This window comes from Mytilus californianus, unplaced genomic scaffold, assembly GCF_021869535.1.
Source record: "Mytilus californianus isolate M0D057914Y unplaced genomic scaffold, xbMytCali1.0.p SCAF_8, whole genome shotgun sequence".
Classification (NCBI taxonomy): Eukaryota; Metazoa; Mollusca; class Bivalvia; order Mytilida; family Mytilidae; genus Mytilus; species Mytilus californianus.
In genome coordinates, this window is record NW_026262734.1 from 107,596,465 (window position 1) to 107,603,025 (window position 6,561).

Consider the following 6,561-nt stretch of genomic DNA (forward strand, 5'->3'; position numbering starts at 1 on the left):
AGAAGCCTGATCCTTAAATCTTACTTGAATCTTCTAAAAAAGAAACCACTGATTGTACCTGTACGCGATCATAAAGCAAAAGTATCATTCCGACACCTTCCTGTCAAAATCAAACATAAAAATCGCCGCGCTTTACAGATTTAAGCGATTAGGTCAGCAGAATTCTGGATGGAAATGTTAATGTTGAAGCGAAACGCTTGATCTCCAAGAGTGCAAATTTCGAAGTTGTTTAATATGCAACAAAGTGTAGGATTTAAATGAACGTATCATTTTCATTGCTGAAATCATTTACAACAGAGATATATAGGTTCCTTTAAAAACTATAAAACAATCACAATTCTATTTGAAAATGAAATAGTATCAAATAACGCTGCAAATAGTTATTAATATTATAATACACAAAAAACTAAATCTGATAAACAACAATATCAGAGTGACTAAAAGAACAATACCATTTCAGTCAATAATCTAGTATTACTACGACAGTAATCGTCACTATTCGCTTCCTAAAAGCTTCAGAAGAATTGTCGGTACTCCCTTTTTTACTGAATATCTTTTAACCAGGTATTGTGCTCCTGCTGGGTAAACTCTTTCTTTTTCCGTATAACATGCGTAGTTTTCAATGTTGAGTGGTTGCCACTGCGAATCAGAAGAGTTATCAATAACAAAATGTACTTCAATGTTGCCACTCGGTGTGCAGGACGGAAAAATCTGAGCGCATTGCTGTTGAACAGAAGATGAAACAAAAGATAACCAAGTAAACTTTTTTCCTGGTTGGTACTTTGCGAGATCTCGAGCAGAAATTTTCATTTTGCGATATGTTTTCGTTTTTTCTCTTACCAAATCCCTCCAACAAAACAAAAGTAGATGGAACATAAGAATATACGGTCCGAGTGCTAGATCATTTCCTGTAGGTTTGAAGCCCGTATCACGCTGTCGCCTCAAAGCTGTATTCAGATAAGTGTATAATTGGGTATCTTCGTCGGTATATACCTTGACGATCGTTCTGTAGAGGTCAAATCTGTTGGTACACTTACTAACTACATCGCTTGCTTCCGTACATGCTGGGTAAAGCGACTGTGCAACTTTATCCCTAACAGCAACCCAGTTTTTACCTGTATTCACATGTCTAAATACATCATTCAATAAAGCTGAAAGTGATTTCGTTTTGTCGACAACAGCCGGATGAAAAACGCCTTTGTAAGCCGCCAATGTAAGTCTAAATAGACCATATTCTTCATTTTCGATAGAGCTACTCCCATCATAGAATGTTTCGATGTCCTCCTCACTTTCGAGGTTATGTGGTTCTTAATGATTTTCGAAGCCTCTAAATATCCAAACAATTCAGCTATTTCCTGAGCTGTATTTCCACTGGTTGGTCCTTTCTCGGAAATGCCATCCTTTGCCTTTAATTCTTTGTCGCATGCTTGAAACTGTAGAAGAGTTCTGATTGCAGAGAGATTGTTCCACCAAACAGCCTGCTGGAGTAAACCCCATCGTCTGTCTTCTGGGACTAGGTTTATGAGATATGGTTTCAGTGGTCGGCCTGGGGTCCCTAGAATCCGCCATACCTCCCCCCAATTTCCCATTTTTGCTGCCGCAAACATTCTCTTGATATCAGCATTGTCCTCGTCAATACTCCGTGTGGAAGATGATATTACGCCCATTTTGAATAACCTGAAACAATTATACTCGAAGATTTAAAAACCATTTACTTGTATTGGCGTTTAAAAAGAAATTGAAATAAAAAAAAAACGCTGAACATATACTCAACTCGTATTAGTTAATATATCAGTGTCGTTTCAAAGACTCAAGCGTGTTGATCTAAATCAAGGCGACAGTAGTTGACAGATGTAGAAATATCGTAAATCGATGAAGATGAGACAAATCAAGGTAATCACCGCCCATTCCCAAAAGAAAAAGTATAAGGGATACCCACGAGGAGCAACATGATCTCTACTGAATGCGTGGACAGGGTAAGCGTCTCTTGACTCGCATGTATCAACCACCCTGTGAATCTTATAAACCATAATCATACCTAGACAATAATTTTTTTTGGTCTGCGTTAAAAAGCTGTGTAATGCAAAATTGAAATCAGCATATTTATTTAGAAGTGATGAACACATACATACAGTACTGATTTCTGTTTCGATAAAACAGTTTAATTTTAAAAGGAAAATTAAGAATTTACATGATTGCCAAGGTAAAATAGAGAATATCGTATAAACCTTAAGATGTGTATATTTTGCTTGAAAATTGGCAAAACGGAAATGATGACCATACACTACTTGTTGATGTAAAATATTGCTTTCGAGTTTAGATTTGAATATATCCGTCAATTTGTTTGCCATTTACAGCTGTTTATAATCCGACCGATGGCAAGGTCATAGGTTATGTTGGCATGATCAACATATATTTTTCTTAAATCGGTAAACATATACTTAATTACTGTGGATTCATTATTATTCGTTAGATACCAATTTCTGTGGATTTCGTGGGTACAGGTGAACCACGAAATTAAACGTTTAACGCCATACAAATTTTCTATGAGGTTATATGCAGACTTTTGCAAAACAACGAAATCAAATATCCACGAAAATGCAAGTTTTTCTCTATCCACGAAAATTGGTACCCACGAAAAAAAAAATGAATCCACAGTAAAGAAAATGACATCCATATTACAGATATCTATTTGCTGGATGCTTATGTTTGCATTGATATCAATAAAAATCATTTTCTGTTCAATAAGACTTTTACGTCATATCTAATTCAATACTGCATTGTGCATTGATTCTCTATTGATGTTAATAATGTTTTCAAATTATCTACTGTTCCATAACGGTGTACCTGATGTTGTTAAATTAAGATCATTTTCTAAAAATTAAGGCATTATGTAAAACTTACTTTTGGAAAACTAAATTTATTATCAGTGTAAGAATCGAATTTAAATGATGTGCCTTTTAAAAATCCATATCAAATTTTCAGAAAATATATATTGTCAATTAAACTTATGTTTTGTGTGGTATTTCAATAGTTTAAACGAAAAACAACAACAATTAATTTGATACTTTTTTTTAGATATCCTATGCAAAGTCTTATCAATTCGTGTATATCCTATTATTGTTAATTGATTACCGATATTCATATCAAATAAGTTCTTTTAAAATAACACAACTAGATTTTCAAAAGCCGAGTGTCAGCATAAGAGTGAAATCAATTACACTAAAGCTATTAGTTAGCCGTTTTAACAATATTAACACATACGTATACTAAATACGTTGATCAAGCAAATGTTATTAACAAATCATATGCATACAAAATGAAAAAAAAAACACAAAACAAAAGGGCAGAAAAATAAACCAACAGTATTTTTTTTTCTCAGGCGAAGATTATGAAAATCCACTTAGTGTTTAATTACGACACTGCCTTGTCTTTTCATTTAAGATTAACTTTTGAACAATTATGACAGCTTTGCATTTCAGTGAAGATATTTTGAACAATTGAAAGTCATACAGTTATGAACGTTTAAGAACGTAAGAAAGAGTTAAGTGTCCTCTGGGAGACGTTGTTTTATTACTGCGCGCAAGTGTTGTAGTGCTGGCTTTTGCCTTATAAACATTGTCTATTTTTAGCCATTATCCTTACAAGGTAGGTTGATGTGGTACGTTCCCTTAAATGCCTCCAAGTAGACTGCTTATCGCTTGGTATTTTTTATTGGCATGGTCTACGATTCTTTGTAATGGCTTGACAAAAATGTAAAGTTGGTATCAAAGTATATATTTATATGTCTATTGGCTCTAAATGAATTTTTTCATATGAAAAGTGACAAATGCTTCCGACATGCTTCATGTGTATTATCATGATTATATACACTTTTACAGATTTCCCCCAGACAACATTTGTAAATTTGACCAAAACTACATATACATTCATCGGATAAAATATCACACTTTGGCATACAATCTTCCAAAATATTTTTCAATAGAATATGTCAGCTTTTATGGAACTACGCCGCCCATTTAAAAAAATCCTGGCATACCTCAAATGTAATCATATCATTACTTTATGCTTTATGCTAGTAAATATTCGAAAATTTGTATCAATTGATCATATCTTAGTTCGTGAAAAATGAAACTAAAAGAAACAGTTAAAGGGAAATAACTGTAACACAAATAGTAAAACGATAACTTAATCCCTGCTCACTACCCTTGTTAATCGTAACATACATTAAAAACTTACCTTTAATCGAACTTCTGTGATGAAACATTGAGTTATAATTGCTTGGGAACATTGCTGCATCTTTTATACTGACATGGGGAAAAATATTATATTTTCGTAAAATACGATTTATTGAAAATACACTCACAGGAATTTTAATACATCGACTTTTTAACTATTAATAGATTTAAATGTCAACACGATTTACTGACATCAATATAAAAATAACAAATCGAACTGAATTGAAAACATTGTAATGTAAGGTTTCCCCTACAATAAACACTTGCAAGCAGACAATGAATAAGTTGATGACGGTGATTTTTATACTAACATTTTCTGACAAAATTATGTACATTTAATTATGAGGATAAAAATAAGTACATGTGGTATGATTGCCAATGAAACAACTATCCACCAAAGTTCAAATGATGTGAATGTAAGCAGTTAAAGGCAACTATACGGCCTTCAACAATGAGAAAAACACATATTGTATAGTCGGTTATAAACGGTTCCGACATAAAAAAAATATAAAATAATTCAATTGAGAAAACTAAAGGCCTAATTTGTAACAAAACAGCTAATGGAAAACAAATATAACAGACATGAACCACCGACTACTACTGGACACTCCAGACTTGGGACAGGCATATGAAGACTGTGGCGGGATAAGAATGTTATATAGCGCCAAACCTTTCCCCTAACCCTGGACAGTGATGTAACAGCACAACATAACAATACACTACACAAAACAATAGACGAAAAACAAAAAAGATAAACAGCAACAAACGACAACAACTCAATTACAGGCTCTTGACTTAGGACAGACACATATACACAGGAAAAATTGCAACATATGTTTTTCATATGTTTTCAAAACATATGAAAAACATATGAAAATCATATGTTTTTCATATGTTTAGGACAAACATATGATAAACATATGTTTACAAACATATGTTTACATATGTTTTGAAACATATGAAAACATATGTAAGCAAACATATGTTTCCATATGTTTTATGACATATATAAACATATGTTTATAAACATATGAAAAACATATGATTTTCATATGTTTTCATATGTTTTAATAGACATTTAAAAAAATGTTATTAGAAAATGTCAAAATTTGTCATATATCAATTACATTTTATAAATATTATATATATAACGTATATCTCAAACAGGAAGGTGCACTTTTAGAAATATTTTGGGCACCACTAAATTATTTTGTCAATTGTAAGGGAGCAGTCTTACCATAAGTGTAATTGTCCTTGATGAGAGGTAAGGAGTTTGGGGTAGAATGCGGCATTGCTCCAGAGGTTTTAGTTTTTTTGGGGGAAGAAAGTGGTTTTAAATATCATTTCAGCTATAAAAATCCTGTATCATTACCACTTTTTTTTGCTTTCAATAGCATATAAAAGGCTTTACTATCCAATGGTATGTTCAAATCCAGCTTGTATATCTTATAACCTTATTTACACGTTATTTGCACCTGATATTTCATTATTTCATCTAAATGATTTATTTCTAAACGTTACATAGAGCTTTTTATATATTCGTTGGTACAGAATCTCTTGCAGATTCATAACAATACAATGTATTGCTAACCTCCTTTTTGTTAAATATCTTGTTTTGTTTACAAATCATAATTTTAAAATCCATTGCAATTATAATTTGATTAGTTTGCTTGTTGACTGTTAATTTAGTTGCATTAAAGTTGGTATGCAAACAGAAAAAGCTTTTCATCTATAAGACCTGTTAGTGGTCTGTAATTGCTTTAGGATAAGTAGTTGCGATAGACATGATCATTTATAATATTTAAACACAGAATCTTATGATCTTGATTCATTAAGAAACAAGAATGTGATCATAGTACACAGGTGCTCCACTTGCACAATCATTCTTTTTAGCTCACCGTTCCGAAGGAACTGTGAGCTTTTGCCATCACTTGGTGTCCGTCGTCGTCCGTCGTCGTCCGTCTGGTGTAAACTATTTCAAACATCTTCTCCTCTGAAACTACTGAACCAATTCCAACCAAACTTAAGCTGAATGATATTTAGGGTATCTCAAATAAAGTTTGTGTTTTATTGACTGTTTCGTCAAAAAAAATGGCCGCAATGGCTAAAAATAGAACGTAGGGGTAAAATGCAATTTTTGGCTTATATCTTAAAAACCAAAGCATTTAGAGCTAATCTGATGAGAGAGGTAAAAATGTTTATTAGGCCAAGCTCTGTCAGCCCTGAAATTTTCAGATGAATCTAACAACCCATTGTTTGATTGCTGCCACTTAATTGGTAATTTTAAGGAAATTTTGCAGATTGTGGTTATTATCTTGAATAT

General features: G+C 32.7%; 1 long non-coding RNA gene across 1 annotated transcript; it reads right to left on the minus strand.

Moving 5' to 3' along the window:
- Nucleotides 1–300: 300 nt before the first annotated feature.
- On the minus strand, nt 301–4,324 carry LOC127713049 (uncharacterized). Its single transcript, XR_007987438.1, has 2 exons — nt 4,240–4,324; nt 301–1,677 (listed from the first exon to the last, which is right to left on the minus strand). It is a non-coding gene; the product is annotated as an uncharacterized LOC127713049 (long non-coding RNA).
- Between the last annotated feature and the right edge of the window lie 2,237 nt (nt 4,325–6,561).